The sequence below is a fragment of the Arachis hypogaea genome, chromosome 2 (genome assembly GCF_003086295.3).
Source record: "Arachis hypogaea cultivar Tifrunner chromosome 2, arahy.Tifrunner.gnm2.J5K5, whole genome shotgun sequence".
Classification (NCBI taxonomy): domain Eukaryota; kingdom Viridiplantae; phylum Streptophyta; class Magnoliopsida; order Fabales; family Fabaceae; genus Arachis; species Arachis hypogaea.
In genome coordinates, this window is record NC_092037.1 from 97,337,492 (window position 1) to 97,353,120 (window position 15,629).

Genomic DNA, 15,629 nt, shown 5'->3' on the forward strand with positions numbered 1-15,629 from the left:
AATTCGATTTCAAAAGATATCGCAACAAGCGTGATTTACGCTGGCTCAGCTGCACTTTTATGGCAAGATCTGGAAGCTAGGTTCTCCCAAAGCAACGCGCCTCGAATTTTTGAGTTAAAGAAATCACTGATGACACTAACTTAAGGATCTCTCACTGTTTCACAGTACTTCACAAAACTGTAGATTCTTTGGGAAGAACTCAACACCTTTAAGCCTCTTGTTGCTTGTTCTTGCGGTGGAGTGAAGGTCATCCAAGCGTATCTCAATCAAGAATACGTCATGCTATTCCTCATGGGATTGAATGACAATTTGGCAAATGTGAGGAGTCAAATTCTGCTCTCAGATCCCCTACCTCCAATTGAAAAAGTTTTCTCATTAGTGTTGCAAGAGGAGAAACAGAAAGCACTCACTTCATCTCAACCAGCTCAACACATGGCTTTTGCCGTGAAGCAAGCTCCAAGACTCATGGCAACTTCTGAATCTAAGATGAAAGGCAAGAAAGATCGTTCTCAATGTGCACACTGTGGCTATCTCGGCCACACAGCAGAAAAGTGCTACAAATTGCATGGCTATCCACCGGGCTACTCACAGAGCAGAAATTCTCGTCAAGTCACTCAGGTGAATCATGTCGACAAGCTCGAGCCAAGCCAAGAAAATCAAGATTCTCAGCCAAGCAACGGATTCTCACTTACAGCATCACAATACAATCAGTTAATGGCGTTGCTTCAGACTCAGCAAGCAATGCAAGCCATAGAACCTGAAATATGTGGAGGTGAAATATTTTCTTCATGTTAGATGAATCAAAAGGCAATGTCCAGCTCCTGGATCATTGATTCAGGGGCAACCACACACATAACCAACTCCTTCTCTGCTCTTATCAACCCGCAACCATTACTTAATCATTTTGTAGTCCTAACAGATCAAACTAGAATTAAGGCCTTAGCCACTGGCAGTGTCATTCTTAGCCCCCATCTAACCCTCTACAATGTCATTTTTATTCCTTCTTTTCGGGTGAATCTACTTTCTGTAAGTTCTTTACTAAAATTGTCTTGTTGCATGGTTACCTTCTCTGACCTCTCTTTTATTATACAGGACAAGATCTCTAAGAAGGTGATTGGCAAAGGTGATGAGTTAGATGATTTGTTTGTGCTATAATCACCTTCCATAGCACTTTCCACACACATTACTTCCACACACATTACTGGTTCTTGTCATCAAGCGTCCTTTGTTAGTAGTGATATTTGGCATGCTCGTTTGGGCCACACATCTGAAAAGATTTTGAATAAATTGAGTCCTGTTTTGTCATTAAAATCCATTAAACACAATCATTCAAATTGTCCTGTATGTCCATTAGCAAAACTTAAGCGTCTTTCTTTCCAGTCACAAAATAATTTCTATAATAATGCCTTTGAATTGATTCACTGTGACATTTGGGGCCCTTATGATACTTCCACATACAATAATATGAGATATTTTCTCACAATTGTAGATGATCATTCAAGATTTACTTGGACTTATCTTTTAAAACAAAAATCCGATGCTACTAACATTCTTATGAATTTTGTTAATATGGTGGAAACTCAATTTAGTGTTAAAGTAAAACAGATTCGATCTGACAATGCCAAGGAGTTATTACTCACTGATTTTCTGCAGTTGAAGGGCATAATTCACCAATTTTTATGTGTAGAGAGACCCGAGCAGAATTCAGTTGTAGAAAGAAAGCATCAACACTTACTTAATGTTGCAAGAGCCCTCTTTTTTAGTCCAAGGTGCCCATCAAATTCTGGGGAGAATGTATTCTGACTGCTACCTTCTTGGTGAATAGGTTGCCTAGTCCAGCCCTGCAGCACATTTCACCATATGAGAAATTATTCCTCAAGCAACCAAATTATCATGCACTACGGGTTTTCGGATGTCTGGTTCATGCATCCACGTTAATATCTCAGAGGAACAAATTCTCTCCAAGGGCTGTAAAAGTAGTTTTTGTTGGATATCCTTCAGGGTATAAAGGATACAAGTTATATGATTTAGAGGCAAAGAGGTTCTTCATATCCAGAGACGTCACATTCAATGAAAGTGTATTTCCTTTCAGTGAGTTGCCAACTGATCAGTCCCCTTTTGTGGATAATTTTCCAGATGTGGTGATGCCTACAGTGCTCCAAGACACTTCTCTTCATGGCTCAGCACCAGTTCAGCAATCCTTGACCAATTCTTCCAACCCTCATCACCCAACAATTCCTTTAACACCTGATCACAATCATGATGTTATCCCTGAACCTCAACCATCTCAACCTATCCTTAGAAGATCTACTAGACTAACTAACCCTCCAAAATATCTTCATGATTACCAATGCCATAATGTTTCCACCATAACCAATTCCAAACATTTAACCAAACCATACATGAACTTTGTAGCCAATGTGAACACCATACCTGAACCTGCTTTCTACCACCAAGCTATGAAATACCCAGAGTGGCGACAAGCCATGAATGAAGAGCTTCGAGCAATAGAAGAAACTAACACATGGACCTTGGCGCTTCTCCCACAAGGAAAACACACCATAGGCTGCAGATGGGTATACAAGGTAAAGTGTAAGGCTGATGGATCAGTGGAGAGATACAAGGCGAGGTTGGTCGCAAAGGGATATACGCAACAAGCTGGGATAGATTACAAAGATACCTTTTCTCCAGTGGCCAAATTAACTACTGTTCGGGTTCTTCTATCTCTAGCAGCCATCAATAACTGGTTTTTGTTACAAATGGACGTGAATAATGCGTTCCTTAATGGTGACCTCTTTGAGGAAGTCTATATGGATTTGCCTCTTGGATACGAGACCAAGGAGTCGAATCTTGTGTGCAAATTGAATAAGTCCATCTATGGCCTAAAGCAAGCATCCAGACAATGGTTCTTTAAATTCTCCTCAACATTATTGAGCCACAATTTCAAACAATCCAAGAGAGACTACTCCCTTTTCACTTTTGGCACATGTGACAGCATAGTCTATTTACTTGTATACGTGGACGACATCATCTTGGCAAGCTCCTCCAAGAAAATGATGTGCAAGGTACAACACTTGTTAGAATCTATGTTTAAACTCAAGGTTTTAGGTGATTTAAAATACTTTCTGGGGCTGGAACTTGCAAGATCACCTGAAGGCATTGTCCTTAGCCAAAGAAAGTACACCTTGAGCATATTGGAAGACACCAACTTTGTTGATGCTAAGCCGAGTTCCTTACCTATGGAGACAAATCTGAGGATGAGTGCCTTTGATGGGGACCCATTGCACGATCCTTCCACTTATAGGCGTATAATTGGGAGGCTAATGTACCTTACAATATCACGCCCCGACATCACATATGCTGTCTCCACATTGAGTCAATTTCTATCCAAACCAACCACCACTCTTACTGCTCTCCACCACTTACTGAGGTACTTAAAAGGGAGTGTGGGACAAGGCCTTCTCTTCTCGGCCAAGTCAGAACTGCGATTTATGGCATACGCTGATGCTGATTGGGCAGGTTTCCCGGACACTAGAAGAAGTGTCACTGGTTACTGCGTTTTCATTGGTGATTCCCTTATCTCCTGGAGATCAAAGAAGCAACACACTGTCTCAAGGTCTTCCGCTGAATCTGAATACCGGGTTATGGCAGCAGTGGCAGCTGAATTAACCTGGTTGAAAGGTCTTCTCTCTGACTTTCAAGTTGACATTCCATTTTTTATGCTCTTTTGTGACTCACAATCAGCCATCCACATTGCAACAAATCCCACTTTTCATGAGAGAACAAAGCATATCGAGATCAATTGTCACTTTGTTCGAGAGCGAGTAATGGCAGGATTTCTCAATCTCATTCACGTTTGGACACAATACCAACTAGCTGATGTGTTTACTAAGCCTGTAACTCTAGCTCAGTTTAATAATCTCATTTCCAAGTTTGGCATGATAAACATTTATCTGCCAACTTGAGGGGGGATATTATATCTAATATACTTTGTTATGTATTACTTTCGTACTCCAATGTATATATACTCTTGTAAACCAAATAACAATACACAATACAATTCCTTTTTTACTTTTGTATTGTAATACGGTGTAGAGGGCTGAACAGAGGGCTAAGCAACTCGAGCAAGGGCAGAGCAAGGGTTGGCCAAAAAACAGAGGCAGAAGATTGAACAAAAAGGAGGCAGCCGCGCGGCGAACAAGGGCGACGTTGTGCAGAAGCTGCAGCAATGAGGGCGGCAGTGGCTGGACGCTGAAGAACAGTGACGAGATGGAGGGTTCCTTAGGTGCTTCCTCCAAGCTGCGTTCGAGTTCTCTTCTCTGCCGAAAGCCCGATGTGGAAATTGGAGACATGAGAACTGAGAGCGAGAGGTGAGAGTGGAGGGCTGGAGGCTCGACAGGAAAAGGAGAGGGAGAGGGCCAGAGGGTGAGTGGGTCTGTGGGAGTGTGGGTGACTCATTGACTGGAAGCCTAAACTACTCTTACTTTGACTGACTAATGTGCAATCCATAGATATCAGAATGGAATCGGTAATTAACTCAGTCATACAATTGGATCATTAGATTACTAATTTAATCGGTAAGTCATTGATTTATTCGGTTGATCCGATTATAATTAAATAAAAATATAAAATTATAGAAATAAAATTAAAAATTAAATATATATTTTAAAAAATATATTAATAATAATTAAATATTAATTCCTAAATATAATTTATGATGTAAAAAGGGATAATAAATTAGTCATTAATACAAAATACTTTTTCAATTTAAATGAATAAAAGAAAAAACAAAAAATAACATAATCAATATCAATATATCAATATGTTTGTATATTATGTATTGTTACTTATTTGGTATCCATGTCAATTATGCTTAAAAGGATAAAATAAAAATAAAAATTCATAGGGAAGGTAACCATTCTTTTTGGATGTTCTATAGTAGTCGTCATCAATCATAGTTCCCATTAGGGGTGTTCTCGGTGCGGTTTGGTTCGGTTATTTAAAAAAAAACATCCGATCCGATTGTTTATTAAATCTGCGGTTCGAATTAGTTCGGTTTTTTTGCTGAGACCATCCGAACCAAACCAAACCAATTAAAATCGGTTTAGTTTGGTTCGATTTGTTCGATTTTTTTAATTATTCAAAAAGATTTTAAATAAACAAAAAATAAAAAAATTGCATTTAACAGAGACCAAACCCTAAATTCATTATTTATAATACAAATGTCCCAATTTCACAAACCCTAGCCTCAATTTCACAAACCCTAGAATCTAACTCAATCCAAATTTATCAATTACAGAATTCAAACCCTAAACATAATCCTAATTTTACATTAACAGAATTCAAACCATAGCAATTTCATCAATAAAAAATCAAAACATGTATTAAAATCATTGACAACGACAGAACAGAGGCAGACCAGAGGCAGAGGCGGTGGCGAAGCTGTGAGCACTGAGCAGGACGCAGTGAGCAACAAATTGCATAATTACGCAATTCACAAAATCACAAAAACAGAATCAAAGATCACTTGTAAAAACAAAATGATAGAAAAATAGATGCAGAAGCACAAAAAGTAAAATCACTAACAGAATTATAAAACAGAATTATAAAACAGAATTAAAAATAAAAAATCTAAACACAGGATCATAGAAAAACAGAAGCAAAAGCACAACAAAATAAAATCACCAACAGAATAATAAAAACAGAAATTGAATACCTAACTCGGAGACAATGTCATGGACGACGACGGCGCCTGCTTGTGCGTGGAGGAGACGGTGGCTCCAGTGGGTGGAGGAAGACAAAAGCTCCTGGTGCAAAGAGACTAGAGAGACACGGCGTAGAGGAGAAGGCGGCTGCAATGCATTGAGAATGACGAACGGTGGGAGAAAAAGAGCTGCGCCAAGGAAGGGAGGGACTGAGGGAGGACCGCGCCGAGAAGATGGAACCGCGATGAGGAAGGGCCGCCGCGAAGGTGCTGTCCGGGATGCTAGGGGCTGAGAGAACGGCGACTTTGTGGACGGTGGGAAGAGAGTACTCGAGTGTGGAGAATGGGGAGGGGAGAGAGTTAGGGAATAGGGACTTTGTGGTGAATGGCGGCTAGGTCATCTTAGGGGAAGGGGGTTTCGCTTATTTATATTAGGGTTTTTAAATAAACTGGTTCGGATAGGGTTTTCACTAACAGAACCAAAAATCGAACCGAACCGCAAAAAAATAGCAAAAAATTATTTTTTCGGTTTTTAGTTTTTTCAGCTCGGTTGATCGGTTTTGTTTGGTTTGGATCGGTTTTGAACACCCCTAGTTCCCATGATGGCTATAAGATACTATCAAGTTAGCTAGGTCGTGGCCAATTATCATATCTTTTTTTTCATAAGTTGACAAACTCTACTCTAGTTTTCTGTTCCTGTCTATGTCTCTATTTCTTCTCCCACTTGGGATTCCTTATGCCCCTCCTCTTTGGTGTACTTTTAGTGAGTTTCTCACACAGGAAGTGCTACTCAAACTTAGCTAAACCTAGGACACTACCCTTTCCTTTCAAAATTTTCCAATAAAAAAAGTTTAGGGGGCCAGCAACTTTGTTAAATTCTGTCCAGCATGTAACCAGTAAAGAAAAGTGAGTCATTGGATGAAATCCCACACTATTAAAACCATCATTGATGGCTATTGATGGCTACAAATCACAAAGTTGCTGGCCCCTAGCATTCCTCTTTCCAATATTTAAGAATTTGTAATTGTCGATAAAAAAGTTACAATGAGATCAATTAAAATAGAATTGGAGCAGATAAAATTTAAGGAGTACCACCAGCATTGGCAGATTCCATAATATCCATCCCTCGAGAAACATGTGAAAAATGGGCGTATTTTACCTCTTTCTCTTCTTATTTCCTTTGCCTTCGCCCTTGTTGAATCCCTTAACATCATAAGTCGTGTCAGCTGTATTCTGCTTCTTCATTCCCTTCCTACCTCCAAAACCAAATTTGGAATTCCTAAATTCCCTTTTCTTTTGTGTCTTTCCTTTTCCAAAAGCTTGCTTCCCCTTCCCTCCTGACCGATCACCCGGAGACACTCCCGGCTGGCCTTTTGCCCTTTGATCTCTCAAATGACTTTCCATCCTCAAAATCAAAACCTAAATCTGCATCATTGCCATGGTCAGCAAACCCACTCTGTTGCCTTTGCTTCCTCCATTTCTTAGCAGATTAAATGTCCTACTTTTTCTGCTTAGCCCGTTCTTTCATCTTCTGGGCTTGAATCTCTTTCACCAACCTCTTGGCTTCCCTGGCCTTTCTTCTCTCTTCGGCCTCTTCCATCTTCCGCTTCTCTTATCAGTCTTCACCATTTCTGCGTAATAATCTGGAGGTCTCAGAAAGGGAAGACCCATTGACTGGAGTTTCTGATATGCCTGCTTTGTTCCCTTAAATTTAGCACCTGGAAAAGCTACTAAAAGACAATTGATGAGTTTGGAAAACTCTAAATTAATATTTGTGATGACTAAACATTATTAAAAATAATTAATTACAAAATTATTAATCTGATTTTCATTTAACATTTTTTGATTAATAATTTTGTTACAGGTTTTTTTGTTGGGCCAAAACAAAAGAAAATTAACAAAACCCAACTGTTGCATTATTGGTTCAGCTGTGTGTTTTTAATTGAAGCTAGTTATAATTGGGCCAGAATAAATATTAATGTTGCAAGCCCAACCAAATGCTTTCTTGTTTGCTTCCTATGCTTGATCCGCTACACAACTCATCAGGAAAGCAAATGTTAACCAATTGGGCCAGCTTTAATCTCAACACTACAAGCCCAAGTCTCACAAGTGATGAATGTTTCCAAGCTTGGTCCGAAACCAAAGAAAGATGAAAGCCAAGTGCTTCCAACGGAACCAAGTATTAACCATGTGATGGATTTCAAAATCTATTACATTGTTAATTAATGCATGGGGAACATGAGAGAGAAAAATTCAGCTGAAGTGATTGATGGTTATTATGACTTACACGCCACTCTATGTTAGGGAAGTAAAAGCAAGCTATGCCAAATTAATTTGTTTAACCTCTTTGCATAGCCTTTCTTCAGATTCTTTTCATTCTCTCTCATCTCTTTCTTCTTCTCTATTCGGTTCTTGTCCAGGAAACAATGGAAGAAATATTCTTCAACACCGAAAGGAAGATGTTGCATGCGTCCAAGACCATCAAGCCAATGATGGCAAGAAAACACACCAAAATAAAAGTGAGCTGTGGCTAAGATGCTTACCAAATGTGGTTAGATTTGGTGAAGCTATCTTGAGCCTTTCATGCTCAAAATGGAAGAAGAAGATTCGGCCAGCTAGAGGAGATTCTTGAAGCATGACTTGTCTTTGATTCTGCTCAACCACCACAGGGAGTAGCTAGAGTGGCGAAGTGATGGTTGAAGGCAGAGATTGAAGCAGATGAAGTCATTGTCATCATGAGGCATTAAGGGCCAGAAATCCATCTTGGAGAGGAAGCCAAGGATGGAGAGCCCAGATTGATGAAGGTTGATGATCAAGAAAGGACTAGAGGTAATTGCATGTTGGTTAATGCATGGTTATCTCTTCTCTCTCTGAGTGGCCGAACCGGTTCTGTGTTTGTTGAAGGAGAAAGAAGTTGGTTTGGTTTTTGGCTTCAATATGTGGAGGCTCCTCTCTTCTATAATAAGGGTGGACAACCACTGTTTGAAGCAAGGAGAAAATTTGAGAGTGCAAGGCACAGAGTTCTCAGAGCTACCTGAGCTAACAGATTTCTCTTCTCCTTCAATGTATTCTGTTTTGTAATTTTTCTGTTTAATTTTGTCATGTCTTGAATCTCATGGTAAAAGGCAAACAAGTGAGGTTTGTAATGAAAAAGCCATAGAGCGGAAAAAGGCAGAGAGTGCAAAATTAAAAGAAAAAGCCATAGATGTCTTAGAGTTCCTTTGTTCATCTATGTTGTGTATCATGATTCTGTGGGAATCCCCTTGTAAGTTGGGTTAGCACTTTACAAGTTGTAATCAGATTGATTATAGTGAAATTCCATCATGTTTGTGATGGAGACTGGATGTAGGCTGCACTGCACTTAGCAGCCGAACCAGGATATATCTGAGTGCAATCTCTTTCTCTTTCTACTCCATTTCTGTTTTCTACCACACACGAGCAAAAGCCAGAATTATCTCGTGCCAAGTGACGAGACAAAACAAAAAGTCTCGTGGCAAGGGACGAGACAAAACAAAGTTGCTCGTGTCAAGTGACGAGCAAAAACAGAAAAGTCTTCTCTGAAGTTCAGCAAGTGCTAGCAGTGAAAAAGGGGGCTAAGATTCAACCCCCCCTTCTCTTAGCCACTGAAACCATCAATTGGTATCAGAGCTTGGTCTCAAAGAGATCAAGCTTTGCAGCTTGGAGTAAAGATCCTCATGGCAGAAAACAGTGGCACAAATGTGTTATCATACAATCTGGCTGAAGGTCAATCAAGCAACAGACCTCCCCTCTTCAATGGGAAAAATTATACCTATTGGAAGGAGAGGATGAAGATATTTGTACAAGCCGTGGATTACAGACTTTGGAAGATCATCTTGGAGGGTCCTAAATTTCCAACTACCACAAATGCTCAAGGAGTAGTCTCTCTTAAACCAGAAGCAAGCTGGACCGAGGAAGATAGGAAGACGGTGGAGTTAAATGCCAAGGCAACCAATCTGCTCAACTGTGCTATCAGCTTTGAGGAATACCGACGAGTATCACGATGCACAACGGCAAAGAAAATCTGGGACAAGTTGCAAATCACTCATGAAGGAACTACCATTGTAAAGAAGACTCGGACAGACATGTTAAATAGGGAATATGAAATGTTTGCAATGAAGGAAGGAGAGTCCATTGATGAACTGTTCGAACGGTTCAATATCATCACTGTTGGCTTAGATGCTCTTGGAATCACACATTCAGAATCTGTGCTAGTGAGAAGAGTGTTGAGATGTCTCACAAAAGAGTGGGAAACAAAAGCTTTAATTATTTCTGAGAGTAGTAATTTAGATTCCATGACTCTTGATGATTTGAGAGGAAATCTTCTTGCTTTTGAAAACTCCTATTTGAAAAAAGAATCAAAAAAGAAAGGAATTGCCTTTTCTTCTGTGACTAACCCTCTGGATGATGAATCCAGTGATAACTCCTCTGAAAATGAGTTTGTGTTGTTTGCAAAAAAATTCAGGAAAATGGCAAAGCTCAAAGGCAAAGGCAGCAGCTCAAGGAGGACGAAGAAAGACCTTAGCAAAGTAACTTGTTACAATTGCAAGGAAATGGGTCATTTCAAATCTGATTGTCCCAAGTTGAAAAAAGAAGAGAAGCCGAAAAAGGTGAAGAAGAAGGGACTGATGGCTACATGGGAAGATTTGGAAAATGACTCAAATGATGATGATGAAGAGTCTGAGACTAAATCACAGCACTGTCTCATGGCAAATGAGATAGATCAGGTATCATTTCAAAACTCTAACACTGAAGACCTTCATCTCATGATAGATCACCTTTCTGAAAAAATAAGATGTTTTCTAACTGAGAATCAAGATCTTGAACAGCAAAATTTCATTCTTAAAGCTGAAAATGATTTCCTCAAAGAAAAACTAAGAGAGGCCGAAACTGCTTGTGATCTTGTGGAAGAAAACAAGCAGTTAAAAGCCCAAGTTAGAAGCTGTGAAAGTGATCATTCTGTTCTTGCATATGTGAACTGTTTTAAGCAAAATGAAGAGTTGCTCAAAGAGGTTAAAAGACTTAAAGATGACTTAGCCAAGTTCACCCAAAGTTCTGAAAATTTGAACCAAATCTTGGCTAGTCAAAAACCTCTTTATGATAAAGCTGGGTTGGGATTTTATAAATCTGAAAAATCACATTTTGAAAATATTGCCTCATCTTCAAATGATGTAACATATCAAGAACCAACTCACTTTAACAAAACTGCAACTCCAAGATTTTGTAGAATGTGCAACCGAAGTGGTCATTTTCCAGTTCAATGCTTCTTTGGTGAAAGAATGATTGGTGACAAAGTTTACAAAGTTATTTTTGATTACAATGATTTAGGACATAAGAGATGGTTTAACGTGAAAGGATCCAAGAAAATTTGGATACCTAAGGTCACTTGAGTTTATTTTGTAGGACTGCCTAGCATCCAAGAAAAAGGAAAATATGTGGTACATGGATAGCGGATGCTCTAGGCATATGACCGGAAAGACAACCTTCTTCATAAAGCTTGATGAATATGATGGAGGACTGGTCACCTTTGGTGATGATGCAAAAGGAAAAATAGTGGCTGTTGGGAAAGTTGGTAAAAACTTTTCTTCTTGTATAAATGATGTGCTTCTTGTAAATGGTTTGAAACATAACTTACTTAGTGTTAGTCAATTGTGTGATTTAGATTTTGATGTTGTCTTTAAGAAGTTTGTTTGTTTGGTTGTTTGTGAGAAAACTGGGGATGTTTTATTTGAAGCTAAAAGATGCAATAATGTGTATGGATTAACTCTTGAGGATTTAAAGGAACAAAATGTAACATGCTTCACCTCTCTTGAATCTGAAAAATGGCTTTGGCATAGAAAGTTGGGACATGCTAGCATGTACCAAATTTCTAAGCTAGTCAAAAAGAATTTGGTTAGAGGAATTCCAAACATCAAGTTTGATAAGGACCTTACTTGTGATGCTTGCCAATTGGGCAAACAAGTAAAATCCTCTTTTAAATTAAAAGATGGAATCTCAACCAAAAGGCCATTGGAAATGTTACATATTGATCTTTTTGGTCCTACTAGAACTCAAAGTTTGGGAGGTAAACATTATGGTCTTGTTGTTGTTGATGATTACTCTAGATTTGGTTGGGTACTTTTCCTTGCTCATAAGAATGATGCGTTTTATGCTTTTTCTACCCTTTGCAAGAAAATTCAAAATGAAAAGGATTTGAAAATTGCCCATTTGAGAAGTGATCATGGAAGAGAATTTGAAAATCAAGATTTTGAAAAATTCTGTGATGACTTAGGGATTTCTCATAATTTCTCATGCCCTAGAACACCCCAACAAAATGGGGTGGTTGAAAGAAGGAATCGAAGCCTTCAAGAAATGACTAGGGCCATGCTATGTGAGAATGAAATTCCTAAATTTTTGTGGGCTGAAGCTGTGAACACAGCATGTTATATTTTGAATAGAACAATCATTAGGAAAGGGTTAAAGAAAACTCCTTATGAGCTATGGAAAGGAACCCCTCCAAATCTTAAGTACTTTCATGTTTTTGGATGCAAATGCTTTGTACTTAATAATAAAGAAAATCTTGGAAAATTTGATCCAAAATCCTATGAAGGAATGTTTGTTGGATATTCCACCACAAGCAAGGCTTATAGAGTTTATCTCAAGGAACATAGGACAATAGAGGAATCCATACATGTTACTTTTTGTGATTCTAACTTAATTCCCAGTACTGTGATAGATAATGATTCAGATGGAGAAGGAGCTGGAACAAGCAAAGAAAATCCAAAATTTGTCCAGAATGAAGAATCTGCCAGTACAGTTTTGTCTCGTCAGATTGAAGGAGAAACTTCCGATTTGTCTCCTGAGCAGGGACGAGAAACTGAAACAGTGAGACCACCAGAAGTTCATCAAAGCTCAACACCTGTTCGAAAGCCTAGAGAATAGAAGTCTATGAAGGGTTATCCTCATGACTTCATCATTGGTGATCCTTCTCAAGGAGTAACAACAAGATCATCCACCAAAAGGCCAACCGAACCTAGCAATCTTGCCCTCTTGTCACAAATAGAGCCCAACAATGTCAAACAAGCTCTTGAGGATCCATCATGGGTCAAAGCAATGCAAGAGGAGCTTGCTCAATTTGACAAGAATAAGGTTTGGACACTAGTACCTCATCCGGATGGTAAGAAGGTAACGGGTACTAAGTGGGTTTTTAAAAATAAACTTGGTGAGGATGGACAAGTTGTTCGTAACAAGGCTAGATTAGTGGCCCAAGGTTACGATCAAGAAGAAGGTATTGATTTTGATGAATCTTTTGCTCCGGTAGCTAGAATGGAAGCAATTAGGTTGCTTCTTGCCTATGCTGCCCATAAGGGTTTCAAAATGTTTCAAATGGATGTTAAGTGTGCCTTCCTTAATGGTTTTATTGATAGGGAAGTGTATGTGGCTCAACCCCCCGGTTTTGAACATAAAGAATTTCCAAATCATGTTTTCAAATTAACTAAGGCTCTTTATGGTCTTAGACAAGCTCCAAGAGCTTGGTATGAAAGGCTTAGTGCCTTCTTGTTGGAAAATCATTTTCAAAGGGGAACCACCGACACTACCTTATTCATTAAAACATCTAATGATGATATTCTTCTTGTTCAAGTTTATGTTGATGACATTGTATTTGGTTCGGCCAATGTTTCCTTGTGTGAAGAGTTTGGAAAACTCATGACTAGTGAGTTTGAGATGAGTTTAATGGGAGAGCTTACTTTCTTTCTTGGTCTCCAAATTAAGCAAACTCCTAGTGGTACTTTTATTCACCAAGGAAAGTATGCAAAAGAACTTATCAAAAAGTTTGGCCTAGAAAATTCCAAATCAATGGGCACTCCTATGCATCCCAATACTAAACTTGAAAAAGACGATGATGGCCAAGATGTGGATGAAACAAGGTATAGAGGAATGATAGGTTCACTCATGTACCTTACCTCCTCTAGACCGGATATAGTCCAAAGTGTGGGTGTATGTTCAAGGTTTCAATCTCATCCAAAAGAATCCCACCTCACGGCTGTTAAACGCATCATTAGATACATTAAGGGAACCTCTAATTATGGATTATGGTATCCTAAATCTGATGACTTTTGTGCAGTAGGTTTTTGTGATGCAGATTATGCGGGAGATCGAGTAGATAGGAGGAGCACCTCAGGCATGTGTTGCTTCCTTGGAAGCTCACTCAACATGTGGTCAAGCAAGAAACAAGCCACTGTGGCTCTATCCACTGCCGAAGCCGAATATGTTTCCGCATCTGCTTGTTGCTCACAATTAATTTGGTTAAAAACACAATTGGAAGATTACAAATTAAAAATCAATAGTATACCCTTATTTTGTGATAATATGAGTGCTATAAACATTTCAAAAAATCCTGTTCTGCACTCAAGAACTAAGCACATTGAGATAAAATATCACTTTATTAGGGAACATGTGCAAAAGGGTACTATTGATATTCAATTTGTAAAATCTGAAGACCAAATTGCTGATATTTTTACAAAACCTCTCTGTGAAGACAGATTCTGTACATTGAGAAAAAGTTTGGGAATGTTTGATTTAAGTTTCATTGAAAATCTGTGAATTTGTGACTCTGTTCTGTTTTGCTCGTAGGTTTGGACGAGATAAAAAATAATGGCATAATGGAAGAGCTGTGGTCAAGGGGGAGGCAACGCAGAATTCAAAATTTTATGGGCCCCACCAAATTTCATGACCCCACCATAACAGTTTTGATAGTTTTCCACTTTGTTTGAAAAATATATCCACAAAATCTCTTGATTGTCTTATCATATCTTTTGGAAGAAGCATAGGTCAAATCAAATCCCTCTTTTTCAACTAATCCCTTGATATAAGGAAACCATCTTTTCAAACTTTTGGAAACCACCCTGGTCATTAATTACCCACCTTGTGCATTAACTATCTCATATTCTCCCTTCATTCTACATTTATTCCATCCATCTTCTCTCACACAATTCGGTTCAATTCACTCTCTCATCTTCTACCCTTTCAATCTCATTATCATGAACAAAAAGGACACAACCGAAAAGAGCACTCAGAAGTTTAAAGGGATTGCTTTGAATGACACCAAGGAGCCAGCAAATTTGGAGTCATGGGATTTCAAGAAAAGGTTTCATAAGCCACATTCTCACTATGATCGATCTAGGTTCGACTCATGTGCTTCCCATGAATTCCACAATGAAGTTCTGAAAGAACGCGATCTCTGTGCTACTTATCTAGTCAGCCTAGACTCACTCTCCAACAAAGGGATCAATGTCTCCTCTCTGTTTGATAATCTTCAATGGACTCCTCTGCTTCACATCCGGAAGCCAGTTTACCCATGTTTAGTCCGTGAGTTCTACGCCAACATGAGACTTATTGATGGCACAATCCACTCATATGTGAAGAAGAGTCATATCACTCTTGATACTGGAACCATAGGGATGGCCCTAGGTTACAAAGAAGAAGGACCAAGAACATACATGTCTAAGAAATGGGATTTACAGGTTGGAATCACCTACCAGATGGCTTTAAATCACACCTGCGAAGGTCTCTCCAAAATGGATGGTACGGCATCAACTCTCAGAGAACTTGGTCCAGATAAGACAATTCTTCTTTATAAGATCATATCTCATGTTCTCATACCACAAAGTGGTCCACGCCATCGGATAACAGTGTCTGACTTTCTTGTCCTGTTTGCTCTCATTACTTCATCTCAAATATCATTTGCATACCTTATGATAAGGCACATGTGGAAATCTGTCAAGAGTTCAAAAAGGCCTAATCTACCATATGGGATGTTTCTCACCTGCATCTTTGAATATTTTAAAGTTGATATCACAAATGAAGATGTTGAGAACAAGGTTTCACTCATAAAGAGAGAAGGAGATGGTAACCAGAATACTGATTC

General features: G+C 38.9%; 1 pseudogene; it reads right to left on the reverse strand.

Moving 5' to 3' along the window:
• Window positions 1-6,742: 6,742 nt before the first annotated feature.
• On the reverse strand, window positions 6,743-14,660 carry LOC112729012 (probable rRNA-processing protein EBP2 homolog; annotated as a pseudogene).
• Window positions 14,661-15,629: the final 969 nt, after the last annotated feature.